General features: G+C 40.1%; 30 non-coding genes across 30 annotated transcripts; all 30 read left to right on the forward strand.

Annotated features, from left to right (window-relative positions):
- The first annotated feature begins 214 nt into the window (after positions 1–214).
- On the forward strand, positions 215–333 carry LOC130616774 (5S ribosomal RNA). Its single transcript, XR_008977854.1, has one exon. It is a non-coding gene; the product is annotated as a 5S ribosomal RNA (ribosomal RNA).
- A 450-nt stretch (positions 334–783) lies between these two features.
- LOC130617532 (5S ribosomal RNA) lies at positions 784–902 on the forward strand. Its single transcript, XR_008978610.1, has one exon. It is a non-coding gene; the product is annotated as a 5S ribosomal RNA (ribosomal RNA).
- Positions 903–1,864: 962 nt separating this feature from the next.
- LOC130615329 (5S ribosomal RNA) lies at positions 1,865–1,983 on the forward strand. Its single transcript, XR_008976419.1, has one exon. It is a non-coding gene; the product is annotated as a 5S ribosomal RNA (ribosomal RNA).
- A 450-nt stretch (positions 1,984–2,433) lies between these two features.
- On the forward strand, positions 2,434–2,552 carry LOC130618101 (5S ribosomal RNA). Its single transcript, XR_008979175.1, has one exon. It is a non-coding gene; the product is annotated as a 5S ribosomal RNA (ribosomal RNA).
- Positions 2,553–3,002: 450 nt separating this feature from the next.
- Positions 3,003–3,121, forward strand: LOC130619390 (5S ribosomal RNA). Its single transcript, XR_008980131.1, has one exon. It is a non-coding gene; the product is annotated as a 5S ribosomal RNA (ribosomal RNA).
- A 449-nt stretch (positions 3,122–3,570) lies between these two features.
- Positions 3,571–3,689, forward strand: LOC130617084 (5S ribosomal RNA). Its single transcript, XR_008978162.1, has one exon. It is a non-coding gene; the product is annotated as a 5S ribosomal RNA (ribosomal RNA).
- Positions 3,690–4,139: 450 nt separating this feature from the next.
- On the forward strand, positions 4,140–4,258 carry LOC130619403 (5S ribosomal RNA). Its single transcript, XR_008980143.1, has one exon. It is a non-coding gene; the product is annotated as a 5S ribosomal RNA (ribosomal RNA).
- Positions 4,259–4,707: 449 nt separating this feature from the next.
- On the forward strand, positions 4,708–4,826 carry LOC130617582 (5S ribosomal RNA). Its single transcript, XR_008978659.1, has one exon. It is a non-coding gene; the product is annotated as a 5S ribosomal RNA (ribosomal RNA).
- Positions 4,827–5,275: 449 nt separating this feature from the next.
- On the forward strand, positions 5,276–5,394 carry LOC130616473 (5S ribosomal RNA). The gene has a single exon (XR_008977555.1). It is a non-coding gene; the product is annotated as a 5S ribosomal RNA (ribosomal RNA).
- Positions 5,395–5,844: 450 nt separating this feature from the next.
- Positions 5,845–5,963, forward strand: LOC130619415 (5S ribosomal RNA). The gene has a single exon (XR_008980155.1). It is a non-coding gene; the product is annotated as a 5S ribosomal RNA (ribosomal RNA).
- A 449-nt stretch (positions 5,964–6,412) lies between these two features.
- LOC130617939 (5S ribosomal RNA) lies at positions 6,413–6,531 on the forward strand. The gene has a single exon (XR_008979015.1). It is a non-coding gene; the product is annotated as a 5S ribosomal RNA (ribosomal RNA).
- Positions 6,532–6,980: 449 nt separating this feature from the next.
- LOC130616408 (5S ribosomal RNA) lies at positions 6,981–7,099 on the forward strand. The gene has a single exon (XR_008977491.1). It is a non-coding gene; the product is annotated as a 5S ribosomal RNA (ribosomal RNA).
- Positions 7,100–7,548: 449 nt separating this feature from the next.
- Positions 7,549–7,667, forward strand: LOC130616399 (5S ribosomal RNA). Its single transcript, XR_008977481.1, has one exon. It is a non-coding gene; the product is annotated as a 5S ribosomal RNA (ribosomal RNA).
- A 450-nt stretch (positions 7,668–8,117) lies between these two features.
- On the forward strand, positions 8,118–8,236 carry LOC130617594 (5S ribosomal RNA). The gene has a single exon (XR_008978671.1). It is a non-coding gene; the product is annotated as a 5S ribosomal RNA (ribosomal RNA).
- Positions 8,237–8,685: 449 nt separating this feature from the next.
- LOC130616936 (5S ribosomal RNA) lies at positions 8,686–8,804 on the forward strand. Its single transcript, XR_008978015.1, has one exon. It is a non-coding gene; the product is annotated as a 5S ribosomal RNA (ribosomal RNA).
- A 449-nt stretch (positions 8,805–9,253) lies between these two features.
- On the forward strand, positions 9,254–9,372 carry LOC130616203 (5S ribosomal RNA). The gene has a single exon (XR_008977286.1). It is a non-coding gene; the product is annotated as a 5S ribosomal RNA (ribosomal RNA).
- A 450-nt stretch (positions 9,373–9,822) lies between these two features.
- LOC130619427 (5S ribosomal RNA) lies at positions 9,823–9,941 on the forward strand. Its single transcript, XR_008980167.1, has one exon. It is a non-coding gene; the product is annotated as a 5S ribosomal RNA (ribosomal RNA).
- A 1,476-nt stretch (positions 9,942–11,417) lies between these two features.
- Positions 11,418–11,536, forward strand: LOC130619439 (5S ribosomal RNA). The gene has a single exon (XR_008980179.1). It is a non-coding gene; the product is annotated as a 5S ribosomal RNA (ribosomal RNA).
- Positions 11,537–13,525: 1,989 nt separating this feature from the next.
- On the forward strand, positions 13,526–13,644 carry LOC130617876 (5S ribosomal RNA). Its single transcript, XR_008978953.1, has one exon. It is a non-coding gene; the product is annotated as a 5S ribosomal RNA (ribosomal RNA).
- A 450-nt stretch (positions 13,645–14,094) lies between these two features.
- LOC130615884 (5S ribosomal RNA) lies at positions 14,095–14,213 on the forward strand. Its single transcript, XR_008976971.1, has one exon. It is a non-coding gene; the product is annotated as a 5S ribosomal RNA (ribosomal RNA).
- Positions 14,214–14,663: 450 nt separating this feature from the next.
- Positions 14,664–14,782, forward strand: LOC130616937 (5S ribosomal RNA). Its single transcript, XR_008978016.1, has one exon. It is a non-coding gene; the product is annotated as a 5S ribosomal RNA (ribosomal RNA).
- Positions 14,783–15,232: 450 nt separating this feature from the next.
- Positions 15,233–15,351, forward strand: LOC130616092 (5S ribosomal RNA). Its single transcript, XR_008977175.1, has one exon. It is a non-coding gene; the product is annotated as a 5S ribosomal RNA (ribosomal RNA).
- A 450-nt stretch (positions 15,352–15,801) lies between these two features.
- On the forward strand, positions 15,802–15,920 carry LOC130616832 (5S ribosomal RNA). The gene has a single exon (XR_008977911.1). It is a non-coding gene; the product is annotated as a 5S ribosomal RNA (ribosomal RNA).
- Positions 15,921–16,370: 450 nt separating this feature from the next.
- LOC130617699 (5S ribosomal RNA) lies at positions 16,371–16,489 on the forward strand. The gene has a single exon (XR_008978776.1). It is a non-coding gene; the product is annotated as a 5S ribosomal RNA (ribosomal RNA).
- A 450-nt stretch (positions 16,490–16,939) lies between these two features.
- Positions 16,940–17,058, forward strand: LOC130619452 (5S ribosomal RNA). The gene has a single exon (XR_008980191.1). It is a non-coding gene; the product is annotated as a 5S ribosomal RNA (ribosomal RNA).
- A 425-nt stretch (positions 17,059–17,483) lies between these two features.
- On the forward strand, positions 17,484–17,602 carry LOC130617436 (5S ribosomal RNA). The gene has a single exon (XR_008978514.1). It is a non-coding gene; the product is annotated as a 5S ribosomal RNA (ribosomal RNA).
- A 450-nt stretch (positions 17,603–18,052) lies between these two features.
- Positions 18,053–18,171, forward strand: LOC130616400 (5S ribosomal RNA). The gene has a single exon (XR_008977482.1). It is a non-coding gene; the product is annotated as a 5S ribosomal RNA (ribosomal RNA).
- Positions 18,172–18,621: 450 nt separating this feature from the next.
- On the forward strand, positions 18,622–18,740 carry LOC130617700 (5S ribosomal RNA). Its single transcript, XR_008978777.1, has one exon. It is a non-coding gene; the product is annotated as a 5S ribosomal RNA (ribosomal RNA).
- A 450-nt stretch (positions 18,741–19,190) lies between these two features.
- Positions 19,191–19,309, forward strand: LOC130619464 (5S ribosomal RNA). The gene has a single exon (XR_008980203.1). It is a non-coding gene; the product is annotated as a 5S ribosomal RNA (ribosomal RNA).
- A 425-nt stretch (positions 19,310–19,734) lies between these two features.
- Positions 19,735–19,853, forward strand: LOC130616972 (5S ribosomal RNA). Its single transcript, XR_008978051.1, has one exon. It is a non-coding gene; the product is annotated as a 5S ribosomal RNA (ribosomal RNA).
- The last annotated feature ends 91 nt before the right edge of the window (positions 19,854–19,944 follow it).

Genomic DNA, 19,944 nt, shown 5'->3' on the forward strand with positions numbered 1-19,944 from the left:
CTGAAAGTACCCCAGCTTGCCTTCGTTGGAACTTTTTACCGGAAAACGTAAAGCGCATGGTTGTCGTAAATAATGGATAGCGCTTGAAAAGAGCTTTCAAATGCACATAAACACGACCTATTTCGGATAATCCAATCAAGAAATATGACCTTTAAAGTTTAAACCATTTTCGATGTAATGTGCTAATAAAATGTAGATATCTGCCCGTTTGTTTGTCTACGACCATACCACGATGAACACACCTGTTCTCGTTCGATCCCGGAAGTTAAGCATCGTCGGGCCGGGATAGTACTTGGATGGGGGACCGCCTGGGAACTCCCGGTGTCGTAGGCTATTAACTTTTTCACGTTACATTATTTATCATTACGACTGTGACGTATCTTTTTTACGCAATAGCCGCTGAGTAAATCAAGTAAGGGACTTGATTAGAAGTTTCTTTTCCTTCAAAAGAGCTGCAATCTTGCTGCAATAAATGGACCACGTCGCAAATGAATGGATTAAGAGCGTCAGACAAAGAAAATGGCGATGTAGTTAATTTGCTAAATAACTTTGTCATATGAAAATTAAATCTGAAAGTACCCTAGATTGCCTTCGTTGGAACTTTTTACCGGAAATCTTAAAGCGCATTGTTGTCGTAATTACTGGATAGCGCTTGAAATGAGCTTTCAAATGCACATAAACACGACCTATTTCGGATGATCCAGTCAAGAAATATGACCTTTAAAGTTTAAACCATTTTCGATGTAATGTGCTAATAAATCGTAGATATCTGCCCGTTTGTTTGTCTACGACCATACCACGATGAACACACCTGTTCTCGTCCGATCACGGAAGTTAAGCATCGTAGGGCCGGGATAGTACTTGGATGGGGGACCGCCTGGGAACTCCCGGTGTCGTAGGCTATTGACTTTTTCACGTTACATTATTTATCATTACGACTGTGACGTATCTTTTTTACGCAATAGCCGCTGAGTAAATCAAGTAAGAGACATGATTAGAAGTTGCTTTCCCTTAAAAAGGGCTACAATCTTGCTGCAATAAATGCACCACGTCGCAAATGAATGGATTACGAGCGCCAGACAAAGAAAATGGCGATGTAGTTACTTTGAAAATTAACTTTGTCATATGAAAATTAAGTCTGCAAGTACCCTAGATTGCCTTCGTTGGAACTATTTACCGGAAATCTTAAAGCGCATTATTGTCGTAAAGAATCGATAGCGCTTAAAAAGAGCTTTCAAATGCACATAAACACGACCTATTTCTGATCACCCAGTCAAGAAATATGATCTTTAAAGTTTGAACCATTTTCGATGTAATGTGCTAATAGATCGTAGATATCTGCCCGTATGTTTGTCTACGACCATACCACGATGAACACACCTGTTCTCGTCTGGGAACTCCCGGTGTCGTAGGCTATTGACTTTTCACGTTACATTATTTATCATTACGACTGTGACATATCTTTTTTACGCAATAGCCGCTGAGTAAATCAAGTAAGGGACGTGATTAGAAGTTTCTTTCCATTCAAAACGGCTACAATCTTGCTGCAATAAATGCGCCACGTCGCAAATGAATGGATTACGAGCTTCAGACAAAGAAAATGGCGATGTAGTTACTTTGCTAATTAACTTTGTCATATGAAAATTAAGTCTGCAAGTACCCTAGATTGCCTTCGTTGGAACTTTTTACCGGAAATCTTAAAGCGCATTATTGTCGTAAAAAATCGATAGCGCTTAAAAAGAGCTTTCAAATGCACATAAACACGACCTATTTCGGATCACCCAGTCAAGAAATATGATCTTTAAAGTTTAAACCATTTTCGATGTAATGTGCTAATAAATCGTAGATATCTGCCCGTTTGTTTGTCTACGACCATACCACGATGAACACACCTGTTCTCGTCCGATCACGGAAGTTAAGCATCGTAGGGCCGGGATAGTACTTGGATGGGGGACCGTCTGGGAACTCCCGGTGTCGTAGGCTATTGACTTTTTCACGTTACATTATTTATCATTACGACTGTGACGTATCTTTTTTACGCAATAGCCGCTGAGTAAATCAAGTAAGAGACATGATTAGAAGTTGCTTTCCCTTAAAAAGGGCTACAATCTTGCTGCAATAAATGCACCACGTCGCAAATGAATGGATTAAGAGCGTCAGACAAAGAAAATGGCGATGTAGTTACTTTGCTAATTAACTTTGTCATATCAATATTAAGTCTGAAAGTACCCCAGCTTGCCTTCGTTGGAACTTTTTACCGTAAATCTTAAAGCGCATGGTTGTCGTAAATAATGGATAGCGCTTGAAAAGAGCTTTCAAATGCACATAAACACGACCTATTTCGGATAATCCAGTCAAGAAATATGACCTTTAAAGTTTAAACCATTTTCGATGTAATGTGCTAATAAATCGTAGATATCTGCCCGTTTGTTTGTCTACGACCATACCACGATGAACACACTTGTTCTCGTCCGATCCCGGAAGTTAAGCATCGTCGGGCCGGGATAGTACTTGGATGGGGGACCGCCTGGGAACTCCCCGTGTCGTAGGCTATTGACTTTTTCACGTTACATTATTTATCATTACGACTGTGACGTATCTTTTTTACGCAATAGCCGCTGAGTAAATCAAGTAAGGGACTTGATTAGAAGTTTCTTTCCCTTCAAAACGGCTACGATCTGGCTGCAATAAATGCGCCACGTCTCAAATGAATGGATTACGAGCGTCAGACAAAGAAAATGGCGATGTAGTTAATTTGCTAAATAACTTTGTCATATGAAAATTAAATCTGAAAGTACCCTAGATTGCCTTCGTTGGAACTTTTTACCGGAAATCTTAAAGCGCATTGTTGTCGTAATTACTGGATAGCGCTTGAAATGAGCTTTGAAATGCACATAAACACGATCTATTTCGGATGATCCAGTCAAGAAATATGACCTTTGAAGTTTAAACCATTTTCGATGTAATGTGCTAATAAATCGTAGATATCTACCCGTTTGTTTGTCTACGACCATACCACGATGAACACACCTGTTCTCGTCCGATCACGGAAGTTAAGCATCGTCGGGCCGGGATAGTACTTGGATGGGGGACCGCCTGGGAACTCCCGGTGTCGTAGGCTATTGACTTTTCACGTTACATTATTTATCATTACGACTGTGACATATCTTTTTTACGCAATAGCCGCTGAGTAAATCAAGTAAGGGACGTGATTAGAAGTTTCTTTCCATTCAAAACGGCTACAATCTTGCTGCAATAAATGCGCCACGTCGCAAATGAATGGATTACGAGCGTCAGACAAAGAAAATGGCGATGTAGTTACTTTGCTAATTAACTTTGTCATATGAAAATTAAGTCTGCAAGTACCCCAGCTTGCCTTCGTTGGAACTTTTTACCGTAAATCTTAAAGCGCATGGTTGTCGTAAATAATGGATAGCGCTTGAAAAGAGCTTTCAAATGCACATAAACACGACCTATTTCGGATAATCCAGTCAAGAAATATGACCTTTAAAGTTTAAACCATTTTCGATGTAATGTGCTAATAAATCGTAGATATCTGCCCGTTTGTTTGTCTACGACCATACCACGATGAACACACTTGTTCTCGTCCGATCCCGGAAGTTAAGCATCGTCGGGCCGGGATAGTACTTGGATGGGGGACCGCCTGGGAACTCCCGGTGTCGTAGGCTATTGACTTTTTCACGTTACATTATTTATCATTACGACTGTGACGTATCTTTTTTACGCAATAGCCGCTGAGTAAATCAAGTAAGGGACTTGATTAGAAGTTTCTTTCCCTTCAAAACGGCTACGATCTGGCTGCAATAAATGCGCCACGTCTCAAATGAATGGATTACGAGCGTCAGACAAAGAAAATGGCGATGTAGTTAATTTGCTAAATAACTTTGTCATATGAAAATTAAATCTGAAAGTACCCTAGATTGCCTTCGTTGGAACTTTTTACCGGAAATCTTAAAGCGCATTGTTGTCGTAATTACTGGATAGCGCTTGAAATGAGCTTTGAAATGCACATAAACACGATCTATTTCGGATGATCCAGTCAAGAAATATGACCTTTGAAGTTTAAACCATTTTCGATGTAATGTGCTAATAAATCGTAGATATCTACCCGTTTGTTTGTCTACGACCATACCACGATGAACACACCTGTTCTCGTCCGATCACGGAAGTTAAGCATCGTCGGGCCGGGATAGTACTTGGATGGGGGACCGCCTGGGAACTCCCGGTGTCGTAGGCTATTGACTTTTCACGTTACATTATTTATCATTACGACTGTGACATATCTTTTTTACGCAATAGCCGCTGAGTAAATCAAGTAAGGGACGTGATTAGAAGTTTCTTTCCATTCAAAACGGCTACAATCTTGCTGCAATAAATGCGCCACGTCGCAAATGAATGGATTACGAGCGTCAGACAAAGAAAATGGCGATGTAGTTACTTTGCTAATTAACTTTGTCATATGAAAATTAAGTCTGCAAGTACCCTCGATTGCCTTCGTTGGAACTTTCTACCGGAAATCTTAAACCGCATTCTTGTCGTAAAGAATCGATAGCGCTTGAAAAGAGCTTTCAAATGCACATAAACACGACCTATTTCGGATAATCCAGTCAAGAAATATGACCTTTAAAGTTTAAACCATTTTCGATGTAATGTGCTAATAAATCGTAGATATCTGCCCGTTTGTTTGTCTACGACCATACCACGATGAACACACCTGTTCTCGTCCGATCACGGAAGTTAAGCATCGTCGGGCCGGGATAGTACTTGGATGGGGGACCGCCTGGGAATTCCCGGTGTCGTAGGCTATTGACTTTTCACGTTACATTATTTATCATTACGACTGTGACATATCTTTTTTACGCAATAGCCGCTGAGTAAATCAAGTAAGAGACATGATTAGAAGTTGCTTTCCCTTAAAAAGGGCTACAATCTTGCTGCAATAAATGCACCACGTCGCAAATGAATGGATTAAGAGCGTCAGACAAAGAAAATGGCGATGTAGTTACTTTGCTAATTAACTTTGTCATATCAATATTAAGTCTGAAAGTACCCCAGCTTGCCTTCGTTGGAACTTTTTACCGTAAATCTTAAAGCGCATTATTGTCGTAAAGAATGGATAGCGCTTGAAAAGAGCTTTCAAATGCACATAAACACGACCTATTTCGGATAATCCAGTCAAGAAATATGACCTTTAAAGTTTAAACCATTTTCGATGTAATGTGCTAATAAATCGTAGATATCTGCCCGTTTGTTTGTCTACGACCATACCACGATGAACACACCTGTTCTCGTCCGATCCCGGAAGTTAAGCATCGTCGGGCCGGGATAGTACTTGGATGGGGGACCGCCTGGGAACTCCCGGTGTCGTAGGCTATTGACTTTTTCACGTTACATTATTTATCATTACGACTGTGACGTATCTTTTTTACGCAATAGCCGCTGAGTAAATCAAGTAAGGGACTTGATTAGAAGTTTCTTTCCCTTCAAAACGGCTACGATCTGGCTGCAATAAATGCGCCACGTCTCAAATGAATGGATTACGAGCGTCAGACAAAGAAAATGGCGATGTAGTTAATTTGCTAAATAACTTTGTCATATGAAAATTAAATCTGAAAGTACCCTAGATTGCCTTCGTTGGAACTTTTTACCGGAAATCTTAAAGCGCATTGTTGTCGTAATTACTGGATAGCGCTTGAAATGAGCTTTGAAATGCACATAAACACGACCTATTTCGGATGATCCAGTCAAGAAATATGACCTTTGAAGTTTAAACCATTTTCGATGTAATGTGCTAATAAATCGTAGATATCTATCCGTTTGTTTGTCTACGACCATACCACGATGAACACACCTGTTCTCGTCCGATCACGGAAGTTAAGCATCGTCGGGCCGGGATAGTACTTGGATGGGGGACCGCCTGGGAACTCCCGGTGTCGTAGGCTATTGACTTTTCACGTTACATTATTTATCATTACGACTGTGACATATCTTTTTTACGCAATAGCCGCTGAGTAAATCAAGTAAGGGACGTGATTAGAAGTTTATTTCCATTCAAAACGGCTACAATCTTGCTGCAATAAATGCGCCACGTCGCAAATGAATGGATTACGAGCGTCAGACAAAGAAAATGGCGATGTAGTTACTTTGCTAATTAACTTTGTCATATGAAAATTAAGTCTGCAAGTACCCTCGATTGCCTTCGTTGGAACTTTTTACCGGAAATCTTAAAGCGCATTCTTGTCGTAAAGAATCGATAGCGCTTAAAAAGAGCTTTCAAATGCACATAAACACTACCTATTTCCGATCACCCAGTCAAGAAATATGATCTTTAAAATTTGAACCATTTTCGATGTAATGTGCTAATAGATCGTAGATATCTGCCCGTATGTTTGTCTACCACCATACCACGATGAACACACCTGTTCTCGTCCGATCACGGAAGTTAAGCATCGTCGGGCCGGGATAGTACTTTGATGGGGGACCGCCTGGGATCTCCCGGTGTCGTAGGCTATTGACTTTTTCACGTTACATTATTTACCATTACGACTGTGACGTATCTTTTTTACGCAATAGCCGCTGAGTAAATCAAGTAAGGGGTTTGATTAGAAGTTTCTTTCCATTCAAAACGGCTACAATCTTGCTGCAATAAATGCGCCACGTCGCAAATGAATGGATTACGAGCGTCAGACAAAGAAATTGGCGATGTACTCACTTTGCTAACTAACTTTGTCATATGAAAATTAAGTCTGGAAATACCCTAGATTGCATTCGTTGGAACTTTTTACTGGAAATCTTAAAGCGCATGGTTGTCGTAAATAATGGATAGCGCTTAAAAAGAGCTTTCAAATGCACATAAACATGACCTATTTCGGATAATCCAGTCAAGAAATATAAATTCAAAGTTTAAACCATTTTCGATGTAATGTGCTAATAAATCGTAGATATCTGCCCGTTTGTTTGTCTACGACCATACCACGATGAACACACCTGTTCTCGTCTGATCACGGAAGTTAAGCATCGTAGGGCCGGGATAGTACTTGGATGGGGGACCGCCTGGGAACTCCCAGTGTCGTAGGCTATTGACTTTTTCACGTTACATTATTTATCATTACGACTGTGACGTATCTTTTTTACGCAATAGCCGCTGAGTAAATCAAGTAAGGGACTTGATTAGAAGTTTCTTTCCAATCAAAACGGCTACGATCTGGCTGCAATAAATGCGCCACGTCTGAAATGAATGGATTACGAGCGTCAGACAAAGAAAATGGCGACGTAGTTAATTTGCTAAATAACTTTGTCATATGAAAATTAAATCTGAAATTACCCTAGATTGCCTTCGTTGGAACTTTTTACCGGAAATTTTAAGGCGCATTGTTTTCGTAATTACTGGATAGCGCTTGAAATGAGCTTTCAAATGCACATAAACATGACCTATTTCGGATAATCCAGTCAAGAAATATATATTCAAAGTTTAAACCATTTTCGATGTAATGTGCTAATAAATCGTAGATATCTGCCCGTTTGTTTGTCTACGACCATACCACGATGAACACACCTGTTCTCGTCCGATCACGGAAGTTAAGCATCGTCGGGCCGGGATAGTACTTGGATGGGGGACCGCCTGGGAACTCCCAGTGTCGTAGGCTATTGACTTTTTTACGTTACATTATTTATCATTACGACTGTGACATATCTTTTTTACGCAATAGCCGCTGAGTAAATCAAGTAAGGGACGTGATTAAAAGTTTCTTTCCATTCAAAACGGCTACAATCTTGCTGCAATAAATGCACCACGTCGCATTTGAATGGATTAAGAGCGTCAGACAAAGAAAATGGCGATGTAGTTACTTTGCTAATTAACTTTGTCATATGAATATTAAGTCTGAAAGTACCCCAGCTTGCCTTCGTTGGAACTTTTTACCGGAAATCTTAAAGCGCATGGTTGTCGTAAATAATGGATAGCGCTTGAAAAGAGCTTTCAAATGCACATAAACACGACCTATTTCGGATAATCCAGTCAAGAAATATGACCTTTAAAGTTTAAACCATTTTCGATGTAATGTGCTAATAAATCGTAGATATCTGCCCGTTTGTTTGTCTACGACCATACCACGATGAACACACCTGTTCTCGTCCGATCACGGAAGTTAAGCATCGTCGGGCCGGGATAGTACTTGGATGGGGGACCGCCTGGGAATTCCCGGTGTCGTAGGCTATTGACTTTTCACGTTACATTATTTATCATTACGACTGTGACATATCTTTTTTACGCAATAGCCGCTGAGTAAATCAAGTAAGGGACGTGATTAGAAGTTTATTTCCATTCAAAAGGGCTACAATCGTGCTGCAATAAATGCGCCACGTCGCAAATGAATGGATTACGAGCGTCAGACAAAGAAAATGGCGATGTAGTTACTTTGCTAATTAACTTTGTCATATGAAAATTAAGTCTGCAAGTACCCTCGATTGCCATCGTTGGAACTTTTTACCGGAAATCTTAAAGCGCATTCTTGTCGTAAAGAATCGATAGCGCTTAAAAAGAGCTTTCAAATGCACATAAACACGACCTATTTCCGATCACCCAGTCAAGAAATATGATCTTTAAAATTTGAACCATTTTCGATGTAATGTGCTAATAGATCGTAGATATCTGCCCGTATGTTTGTCTACGACCATACCACGATGAACACACCTGTTCTCGTCCGATCACGGAAGTTAAGCATCGTCGGGCCGGGATAGTACTTTGATGGGGGACCGCCTGGGATCTCCCGGTGTCGTAGGCTATTGACTTTTTCACGTTACATTATTTATCATTACGACTGTGACGTATCTTTTTTACGCAATAGCCGCTGAGTAAATCAAGTAAGGGACTTGATTAGAAGTTTCTTTCCATTCAAAACGGCTACAATCTTGCTGCAATAAATGCGCCACGTCGCAAATGAATGGATTACGAGCGTCAGACAAAGAAATTGGCGATGTACTTACTTTGCTAACTAACTTTGTCATATGAAAATTAAGTCTGAAAATACCCTAGATTGCATTCGTTGGAACTTTTTACTGGAAATCTTAAAGCGCATGGTTGTCGTAAATAATGGATAGCGCTTAAAAAGAGCTTTCAAATGCACATAAACATGACCTATTTCGGATAATCCAGTCAAGAAATATATATTCAAAGTTTAAACCATTTTCGATGTAATGTGCTAATAAATCGTAGATATCTGCCCGTTTGTTTGTCTACGACCATACCACGATGAACACACCTGTTCTCGTCCGATCACGGAAGTTAAGCATCGTAGGGCCGGGATAGTACTTGGATGGGGGACCGCCTGGGAACTCCCAGTGTCGTAGGCTATTGACTTTTTCACGTTACATTATTTATCATTACGACTGTGACGTATCTTTTTTACGCAATAGCCGCTGAGTAAATCAAGTAAGGGACTTGATTAGAAGTTTCTTTCCAATCAAAACGGCTACGATCTGGCTGCAATAAATGCGCCACGTCTGAAATGAATGGATTACGAGCGTCAGACAAAGAAAATGGCGACGTAGTTAATTTGCTAAATAACTTTGTCATATGAAAATTAAATCTGAAATTACCCTAGATTGCCTTCGTTGGAACTTTTTACCGGAAATCTTAAGGCGCATTGTTGTCGTAATTACTGGATAGCGCTTGAAATGAGCTTTCAAATGCACATAAACACGACCTATTTCGGATAATCCAGTCAAGAATTATGACCTTTAAAGTTTAAACCATTTTCGATGTAATGTGCTAATAAATCGTAGATATCTGCCCGTTTGTTTGTCTACGACCATACCACGATGAACACACCTGTTCTCGTCCGATCACGGAAGTTAAGCATCGTCGGGCCGGGATAGTACTTGGATGGGGGACCGCCTGGGAACTCCCGGTGTCGTAGGCTATTGACTTTTTTACGTTACATTATTTATCATTACGACTGTGACATATCTTTTTTACGCAATAGCCGCTGAGTAAATCAAGTAAGGGACGTGATTAGAAGTTTCTTTCTATTCAAAACGGCTACAATCTTGCTGCAATAAATGCGCCACGTCGCAAATGAATGGATTAAGAGCGTCAGACAAAGAAAATGGCGATGTAGTTACTTTGCTAATTAACTTTGTCATATGAAAATTAAGTCTGCAAGTACCCCAGATTGCCTTCGTTGGAACTTTTTACCGGAAATCTTAAAGCGCATTATTGTCGTAAAGAATCGATAGCGCTTAAAAAGAGCTTTCAAATGCACATAAACACGACCTATTTCCGATCACCCAGTCAAGAAATATGATCTTTAAAGTTTGAATCATTTTCGATGTAATGTGCTAATAGATCGTAGATATCTGCCCGTATGTTTGTCTACAACCATACCACGATGAACACACCTGTTCTCGTCTGGGAACTCCCGGTGTCGTAGGCTATTGACTTTTTCACGTTACATTATTTATCATTACGACTGTGACATATCTTTTTTACGCAATAGCCGCTGAGTAAATCAAGTAAGGGACGTGATTAGAAGTTTCTTTCCATTCAAAACAGCTACAATCTTGCTGCAATAAATGCGCCACGTCGCAAATGAATGGATTACGAGCGTCAGACAAAGAAAATGGCGATGTAGTTACTTTGCTAATTAACTTTGTCATATGAAAATTAAGTCTGCAAGTACCCTCGATTGCCTTCGTTGGAACTTTTTACCGGAAATCTTAAAGCGCATTATTGTCGTAAAGAATCGATAGCGCTTAAAAAGAGCTTTCAAATGCACATAAACACGACCTATTTCCGATCACCCAGTCAAGAAATATGATTTTTAAAGTTTGAATCATTTTCGATGTAATGTGCTAATAGATCGTAGATATCTGCCTGTATGTTTGTCTACAACCATACCACGATGAACACACCTGTTCTCGTCTGGGAACTCCCGGTGTCGTAGGCTATTGACTTTTTCACGTTACATTATTTATCATTACGACTGTGACATATCTTTTTTACGCAATAGCCGCTGAGTAAATCAAGTAAGGGACGTGATTAGAAGTTTCTTTCCATTCAAAACGGCTACAATCTTGCTGCAATAAATGCGCCACGTCGCAAATGAATGGATTACGAGCGTCAGACAAAGAAAATGGCGATGTAGTTACTTTGCTAATTAACTTTGTCATATGAAAATTAAGTCTGCAAGTACCCTCGATTGCCTTCGTTGGAACTTTTTACCGGAAATCTTAAAGCGCATTCTTGTCGTAAAGAATCGATAGCGCTTAAAAAGAGCTTTCAAATGCACATAAACACGACCTATTTCCGATCACCCAGTCAAGAAATATGATCTTTAAAGTTTGAACCATTTTCGATGTAATGTGCTAATAAATCGTAGATATCTGCCCGTTTGTTTGTCTACGACCATACCACGATGAACACACCTGTTCTCGTCCGATCACGGAAGTTAAGCATCGTCGGGCCGGGATAGTACTTGGATGGGGGACCGCCTGGGAACTCCCGGTGTCGTAGGCTATTGACTTTTTTACGTTACATTATTTATCATTACGACTGTGACATATCTTTTTTACGCAATAGCCGCTGAGTAAATCAAGTAAGGGACGTGATTAGAAGTTTCTTTCCATTCAAAACGGCTACAATCTTGCTGCAATAAATGCGCCACGTCGCAAATGAATGGATTAAGAGCGTCAGACAAAGAAAATGGCGATGTAGTTACTTTGCTAATTAACTTTGTCATATGAAAATTAAGTCTGCAAGTACCCCAGATTGCCTTCGTTGGAACTTTTTACCGGAAATCTTAAAGCGCATTATTGTCGTAAAGAATCGATAGCGCTTAAAAAGAGCTTTCAAATGCACATAAACACGACCTATTTCCGATCACCCAGTCAAGAAATATGATCTTTAAAGTTTGAATCATTTTCGATGTAATGTGCTAATAGATCGTAGATATCTGCCCGTATGTTTGTCTACAACCATACCACGATGAACACACCTGTTCTCGTCTGGGAACTCCCGGTGTCGTAGGCTATTGACTTTTTCACGTTACATTATTTATCATTACGACTGTGACATATCTTTTTTACGCAATAGCCGCTGAGTAAATCAAGTAAGGGACGTGATTAGAAGTTTCTTTCCATTCAAAACGGCTACAATCTTGCTGCAATAAATGCGCCACGTCGCAAATGAATGGATTAAGAGCGTCAGACAAAGAAAATGGCGATGTAGTTACTTTGCTAATTAACTTTGTCATATGAAAATTAAGTCTGCAAGTACCCCAGATTGCCTTCGTTGGAACTTTTTACCGGAAATCTTAAAGCGCATTATTGTCGTAAAGAATCGATAGCGCTTAAAAAGAGCTTTCAAATGCACATAAACACGACCTATTTCCGATCACCCAGTCAAGAAATATGATCTTTAAAATTTGAATCATTTTCGATGTAATGTGCTAATAGATCGTAGATATCTGCCCGTATGTTTGTCTACAACCATACCACGATGAACACACCTGTTCTCGTCTGGGAACTCCCGGTGTCGTAGGCTATTGACTTTTTCACGTTACATTATTTATCATTACGACTGTGACATATCTTTTTTACGCAATAGCCGCTGAGTAAATCAAGTAAGGGACGTGATTAGAAGTTTCTTTCCATTCAAAACAGCTACAATCTTGCTGCAATAAATGCGCCACGTCGCAAATGAATGGATTACGAGCGTCAGACAAAGAAAATGGCGATGTAGTTACTTTGCTAATTAACTTTGTCATATGAAAATTAAGTCTGCAAGTACCCTCGATTGCCTTCGTTGGAACTTTTTACCGGAAATCTTAAAGCGCATTATTGTCGTAAAGAATCGATAGCGCTTAAAAAGAGCTTTCAAATGCACATAAACACGACCTATTTCCGATCACCCAGTCAAGAAATATGATCTTTAAAGTTTGAATCATTTTCGATGTAATGTGCTAATAGATCGTAGATATCTGCCCGTATGTTTGTCTACAACCATACCACGATGAACACACCTGTTCTCGTCTGGGAACTCCCGGTGTCGTAGGCTATTGACTTTTTCACGTTACATTATTTATCATTACGACTGTGACATATCTTTTTTACGCAATAGCCGCTGAGTAAATCAAGTAAGGGACGTGATTAGAAGTTTCTTTCCATTCAAAACGGCTACAATCTTGCTGCAATAAATGCGCCACGTCGCAAATGAATGGATTACGAGCGTCAGACAAAGAAAATGGCGATGTAGTTACTTTGCTAATTAACTTTGTCATATGAAAATTAAGTCTGCAAGTACCCTCGATTGCCTTCGTTGGAACTTTTTACCGGAAATCTTAAAGCGCATTCTTGTCGTAAAGAATCGATAGCGCTTAAAAAGAGCTTTCAAATGCACATAAACACGACCTATTTCCGATCACCCAGTCAAGAAATATGATCTTTAAAGTTTGAACCATTTTCGATGTAATGTGCTAATTGATCGTAGATATCTGCCCGTTTGTTTGTCTACGACCATACCACGATGAACACACCTGTTCTCGTCCGATCCCGGAAGTTAAGCATCGTCGGGCCGGGATAGTACTTTGATGGGGGACCGCCTGGGATCTCCCGGTGTCGTAGGCTATTGACTTTTTTACGTTACATTATTTATCATTACGACTGTGACGTATCTTTTTTACGCAATAGCCGCTGAGTAAATCAAGTAAGGGACTTGATTAGAAGTTTCTTTCCAATCAAAACGGCTACGATCTGGCTGCAATAAATGCGCCACGTCTCAAATGAATGGATTACGAGCGTCAGACAAAGAAAATGGCGACGTAGTTAATTTGCTAAATAACTTTGTCATATGAAAATTAAATCTGAAAGTACCCTAGATTGCCTTCGTTGGAACTTTTACCCGGAAATCTTAAAGCGCATTGTTGTCGTAATTACTCGATAGCGCTTGAAATGAGCTTTCAAATGCACATAAACACGACCTATTTCGGATGATCCAGTCCAGAAATATGACCTTTAAAGTTTAAACCATTTTCGATGTAATGTGCTAATAAATCGTAGATATCTGCCCGTTTGTTTGTCTACGACAATACCACGATGAACACACCTGTTCTCGTCCGATCACGGAAGTTAAGCATCGTCGGGCCGGGATAGTACTTGGATGGGGGACCGCCTGGGAACTCCCGGTGTCGTAGGCTATTGACTTTTTCACGTTACATTATTTATCATTACGACTGTGACATATCTTTTTTACGCAATAGCCGCTGAGTAAATCAAGTAAGGGACGTGATTAGAAGTTTCTTTCCATTCAAAACGGCTACAATCTTGCTGCAATAAATGCGCCACGTCGCAAATGAATGGATTACGAGCCTCAGACAAAGAAAATGGCGATGTAGTTACTTTGCTAATTAACTTTGTTATATGAAAATTAAGTCTGCAAGTACCTTCGATTGCCTTCGTTGGAACTTTTTACCGGAAATCTTAAAGCGCATTATTGTCGTAAAGAATCGATAGCGCTTAAAAAGAGCTTTCAAATGCACATAAACACGACCTATTTCCGATCACCCAGTCAAGAAATATGATCTTTAAAGTTTGAACCATTTTCGATGTAATGTGCTAATAGATCGTAGATATCTGCCCGTATGTTTGTCTACGACCATACCACGATGAACACACCTGTTCTCGTCCGATCACGGAAGTTAAGCATCGTCGGGCCGGGATAGTACTTTGATGGGGGACCGCCTGGGATCTCCCGGTGTCGTAGGCTATTGACTTTTTCACGTTACATTATTTATCATTACGACTGTGACGTATCTTTTTTACGCAATAGCCGCTGAGTAAATCAAGTAAGGGACTTGATTAGAAGTTTCTTTCCAATCAAAACGGCTACGATCTGGCTGCAATAAATGTGCCACGTCTCAAATGAGTGGATTACGAGCGTCAGACAAAGAAAATGTCGATGTACTTACTTTGCTAACTAACTTTGTCATATGAAAATTAAGTCTGAAAGTACCCTAGATTGCATTCGTTGGAACTTTTTACCGGAAATCTTAAAGCGCATGGTTGTCGTAAATAATGGATAGCGCTTAAAAAGAGCTTTCAAATGCACATAAACATAACCTATTTCGGATAATCCAGTCAAGAAATATGATCTTCAAAGTTTAAACCATTTTCGATGTAATGTGCTAATAAATCGTAGATATCTGCCCGTTTCTTTGTCTACGACCATACCACGATGAACACACCTGTTCTCGTCCGATCACGGAAGTTAAGCATCATAGGGCCGGGATAGTACTTGGATGGGGGACCGCCTGGGAACTCCCGGTGTCGTAGGCTATTGACTTTTTCACGTTACATTATTTATCATTACGACTGTGACGTATCTTTTTTACGCAATAGCCGCTGAGTAAATCAAGTAAGGGACTTGATTAGAAGTTTCTTTCCAATCAAAACGGCTACGATCTGGCTGCAATAAATGCGCCACGTCTCAAATGAATGGATTACGAGCGTCAGACAAAGAAAATGGCGACGTAGTTAATTTGCTAAATAACTTTGTCATATGAAAATTAAATCTAAAAGTACCCTAGATTGCCTTCGTTGGAACTTTTTACCGGAAATCTTAAAGCGCATTGTTGTCGTAATTACTGGATAGCGCTTAAAATGAGCTTTCAAATGCACATAAACACGACCTATTTCGGATGATCCAGTCAAGAAATATGACCTTTAAAGTTTAAACCATTTTCGATGTAATGTGCTAATAAATCGTAGATATCTGCCCGTTTGTTTGTCTACGACCATACCACGATGAACACACCTGTTCTCGTCCGATCACGGAAGTTAAGCATCGTCGGGCCGGGATAGTACTTGGATGGAGGACCGCCTGGGAACTCTCGGTGTCGTAGGCTATTGACTTTTTCACGTTACATTATTTATCATTACGACTGTGACATATCTTTTTTACGCAATAGCCGCTGAGTAAATCAAGTAAGGGACGTGATTAGAAGTTTCTTTCCTTTCAAAACGGCTACAATCTTGCTGCAATAAATGCGCCACGTCGCAAATGAATGGATTAAGAGCGTCAGACAAAGAAAATGGCGATGTAGTTACTTTGCTAATTAACTTTGTCATATGAAAATTAAGACTAAAAGTACCCTAGATTGCCTTCGTTGGAACTTTTTACCGGAAATCTTAAAGCGCATGGTTGTCGTAAATATTGGATAGCGCTTGAAAAGAGCTTTCAAATGCACATAAACACGACCTATTTCGGATAATCCAGTCAAGAAATATGACCTTTAATGTTCAAACCATTTCCTATGTAATGTGCTAATAAATCGTAGATATCTGCCCGTTTGTTTGTCTACGACCATACCACGATGAACACACCTGTTCTCGTCCGATCACGGAAGTTAAGCATCGTCGGGCCGTGATAGTACTTGGAGGGGGGACCGCCTGGGAACTCCCGGTGTCGTAGGCTATTGACTTTTTCACGTTACATTATTTATCATTACGACTGTGACGTATCTTTTTTACGCAATAGCCGCTGAGTAAATCAAGTAAGGGACTTCATTAGAAGTTTCTTTCCAATCAAAACGGCTACGATCTGGCTGCAATAATTGCGCCACGTCTCAAATGAATGGATTACGAGCGTCAGACAAAGAAAATGGCGACGTAGTTAATTTGCTAAATAACTTTGTCATATGAAAATTAAATCTGAAAGTACCCTAGATTGCCTTCGTTGGAACTTTTTACCGGAAATCTTAAAGCGCATTGTTGTCGTAATTACTGGATAGCGCTTGAAATGAGCTTTCAAATGCACATAAACACGACCTATTTCGGATGATCCAGTCAAGAAATATGACCTTTAAAGTTTAAACCATTTTCGATGTAATGTGCTAATAAATCGTAGATATCTGCCCGTTTGTTTGTCTACGACCATACCACGATGAACACACCTGTTCTCGTCCGATCACGGAAGTTAAGCATCGTCGGGCCGGGATAGTACTTGGATGGGGGACCGCCTGGGAACTCCCGGTGTCGTAGGCTATTGACTTTTTCACGTTACATTATTTATCATTACGACTGTGACGTATCTTTTTTACGCAATAGCCGCTGAGTAAATCAAGTAAGAGACATGATTAGAAGTTGCTTTCCCTTAAAAAGGGCTACAATCTTGCTGCAATAAATGCGCCACGTCGCAAATGAATGGATTAAGAGCGTCAGACAAAGAAAATGGCGATGTAGTTACTTTGCTAATTAACTTTGTCATATGAAAATTAAGTCTGAAAGTACCCCAGATTGCCTTCGTTGGAACTTTTTACCAGAAATCTTAAAGAGCATGGTTGTCGTAAATAATGGATAGCGCTTGAAAAGAGCTTTCAAATGCACATAAACACGACCTATTTCGGATAATCCAGTCAAGAAATATGACCTTTAAAGTTTAAACCATTTTCGATGTAATGTGCTAATAAATCCACGACCATACCACGATGAACACACCTGTTCTCGTCCGATCACGGAAGTTAAGCATCGTCGGGCCGGGATAGTACTTGGATGGGGAACCGCCTGGGAACTCCCGGTGTCGTAGGCTATTGACTTTTTCACGTTACATTATTTATCGTTACGACTGTGACGTATCTTTTTTACGCAATAGCCGCTGAGTAAATCAAGAAAGAGACATGATTAGAAGTTGCTTTCCCTTCAAAACAGCTACAATCGTGCTGCAATAAATTCGCCACGTCGCAAATGAATGGATTACGAGCGTCAGACAAAGAAAATGGCGATGTACTTACTTTGCTAACTAACTTTGTCATATGAAAATTAAATCTGAAAGTACCCTAGATTGCCTTCGTTGGAACTTTTTACCGGAAATCTTAAAGCGCATTGTTGTCGTAATTACTGGATAGCGCTTGAAATGAGCTTTCAAATGCACATAAACACGACCTATTTCGGATGATCCAGTCAAGAAATATGACCTTTAAAGTTTAAACCATTTTCGATGTAATGTGCTAATAAATCGTAGATATCTGCCCGTTTGTTTGTCTACGACCATACCACGATGAACACACCTGTTCTCGTCCGATCACGGAAGTTAAGCATCGTCGGGCCGGGATAGTACTTGGATGGGGGACCGCCTGGGAACTCCCAGTGTCGTAGGCTATTGACTTTTTCACGTTACATTATTTATCATTACGACTGTGACGTATCTTTTTTACGCAATAGCCGCTGAGTAAATCAAGTAAGAGACATGATTAGAAGTTGCTTTCCCTTAAAAAGGGCTACAATCGTGCTGCAATAAATTCGCCACGTCGCAAATGAATGGATTACGAGCGTCAGACAAAGAAAATGGCGATGTACTTACTTTGCTAACTAACTTTGTCATATGAAAATTAAGTCTGAAAGTACCCTAGATTGCATTCGTTGGAACTTTTTACCGGAAATCTTAAAGCGCATGGTTGTCGTAAATATTGGATAGCGCTTGAAAAGAGCTTTCAAATGCACATAAACACGACCTATTTCGGATAATCCAGTCAAGAAATATGACCTTTAATGTTCAAACCATTTCCTATGTAATGTGCTAATAAATCGTAGATATCTGCCCGTTTGTTTGTCTACGACCATACCACGATGAACACACCTGTTCTCGTCCGATCACGGAAGTTAAGCATCGTCGGGCCGTGATAGTACTTGGAGGGGGGACCGCCTGGGAACTCCCGGTGTCGTAGGCTATTGACTTTTTCACGTTACATTATTTATCATTACGACTGTGACGTATCTTTTTTACGCAATAGCCGCTGAGTAAATCAAGTAAGGGACTTCATTAGAAGTTTCTTTCCAATCAAAACGGCTACGATCTGGCTGCAATAATTGCGCCACGTCTCAAATGAATGGATTACGAGCGTCAGACAAAGAAAATGGCGACGTAGTTAATTTGCTAAATAACTTTGTCATATGAAAATTAAATCTGAAAGTACCCTAGATTGCCTTCGTTGGAACTTTTTACCGGAAATCTTAAAGCGCATTGTTGTCGTAATTACTGGATAGCGCTTGAAATGAGCTTTCAAATGCACATAAACACGACCTATTTCGGATGATCCAGTCAAGAAATATGACCTTTAAAGTTTAAACCATTTTCGATGTAATGTGCTAATAAATCGTAGATATCTGCCCGTTTGTTTGTCTACGACCATACCACGATGAACACACCTGTTCTCGTCCGATCACGGAAGTTAAGCATCGTCGGGCCGGGATAGTACTTGGATGGGGGACCGCCTGGGAACTCCCGGTGTCGTAGGCTATTGACTTTTTCACGTTACATTATTTATCATTACGACTGTGACGTATCTTTTTTACGCAATAGCCGCTGAGTAAATCAAGTAAGAGACATGATTAGAAGTTGCTTTCCCTTAAAAAGGGCTACAATCTTGCTGCAATAAATGCGCCACGTCGCAAATGAATGGATTAAGAGCGTCAGACAAAGAAAATGGCGATGTAGTTACTTTGCTAATTAACTTTGTCATATGAAAATTAAGTCTGAAAGTACCCCAGATTGCCTTCGTTGGAACTTTTTACCAGAAATCTTAAAGAGCATGGTTGTCGTAAATAATGGATAGCGCTTGAAAAGAGCTTTCAAATGCACATAAACACGACCTATTTCGGATAATCCAGTCAAGAAATATGACCTTTAAAGTTTAAACCATTTTCGATGTAATGTGCTAATAAATCCACGACCATACCACGATGAACACACCTGTTCTCGTCCGATCACGGAAGTTAAGCATCGTCGGGCCGGGATAGTACTTGGATGGGGGACCGCCTGGGAACTCCCGGTGTCGTAGGCTATTGACTTTTTCACGTTACATTATTTATCATTACGACTGTGACGTATCTTTTTTACGCAATAGCCGCTGAGTAAATCAAGTAAGAGACATG

This window comes from Hydractinia symbiolongicarpus, chromosome 11 (genome assembly GCF_029227915.1).
Source record: "Hydractinia symbiolongicarpus strain clone_291-10 chromosome 11, HSymV2.1, whole genome shotgun sequence".
Lineage (NCBI taxonomy): Eukaryota > Metazoa > Cnidaria > Hydrozoa > Anthoathecata > Hydractiniidae > Hydractinia > Hydractinia symbiolongicarpus.